General features: G+C 35.4%; 1 non-coding gene across 1 annotated transcript; it reads left to right on the forward strand.

Annotated features, from left to right (window-relative positions):
* Positions 1-427: 427 nt before the first annotated feature.
* LOC124889919 lies at positions 428-534 on the forward strand. Its single transcript, XR_007048831.1, has one exon. It is a non-coding gene; the product is annotated as a small nucleolar RNA R71 (small nucleolar RNA).
* The last annotated feature ends 537 nt before the right edge of the window (positions 535-1,071 follow it).

Consider the following 1,071-nt stretch of genomic DNA (forward strand, 5'->3'; position numbering starts at 1 on the left):
AGAGTTCCCTTTTGTGTATTACCCACAAACTTAATCAACTCCATATTTTCTCCATATGAATCTGTAGAGTGACCACTAATACCACAAATCTCGCACTAAGCTGTGGTATGCTGACTGTATTTACTTAGGCCTAGGTTGGTTCATACTCAACCTATTGAATTGTTTCACTATTTGATTTTGAATAAATGCCAATTGAGCTGCCAAAGTTGTGACACCATCCACTTCAATCATTATAGAAGGCTTCATCACTACACTTTTGGACATATTACCCAGTCATTTGAGACTACCATATGCAATTCAATTCAACAAAGTGTATAGCTCATCATACATTTTCTCTAAATCTTGACACCCTATATCTTAATCTTACAAATATTTAGTGGTTTGATCAATACCTTCAACAAAAATATGAGATGATACCTTATTCAACTATTGATGGTGCGGGCAGTCCCTGAGTAGAGATTTAAAACTCTCCCAAGCATGATATACATTTTAATTTGGCTTCTACTTAAAGCTAAAAATTTCACTTTTTAATCTCATAGTCTTTCTAGAAGGAAAAATTGGATGAGGAATTTCTTCGCCAAGTCATCCAATGTAGTTATGGAGTTTGAAGGTTCTGCCTTCAACCATTTGTTCTCTTCCCCTAAAAGTGATAAGGAAAAGGGTGTAAGCCTCGTGTAGTTAATAGAGACTCCCTTTGGGATGAAAGTATCACAGATATCAAGGAAGTTCTATAAATAAACTTGTGGATCCTCATGTCATAGGTTTGTGAATTTCCCACTTTTGTGCAATATCTACACCATATTCTATTTGAACTTAAATCTACTTCCAGATTCTGCTTTGTAAATAAAGAAGGTAACATTGGTTGTAATTTGGATTGCCACTTTTCAAACTATCCTGTGTGTTAGTTGTTTCGCAACCATGATAGTAGGATTAGATTCTTTCTGTGGAAATTATGGTATGCAATAGAGACGTACTGCTTCTCTCTTTTATTGATGTAAGTGTCACTCAAGTTCAAGATATGGGTCAACCAAATACCTTTTCCTTGCGATCTTACTTACGTTTCAGACCTGT

The sequence above is a fragment of the Capsicum annuum genome, chromosome 12 (assembly GCF_002878395.1).
Source record: "Capsicum annuum cultivar UCD-10X-F1 chromosome 12, UCD10Xv1.1, whole genome shotgun sequence".
Classification (NCBI taxonomy): Eukaryota; Viridiplantae; Streptophyta; class Magnoliopsida; order Solanales; family Solanaceae; genus Capsicum; species Capsicum annuum.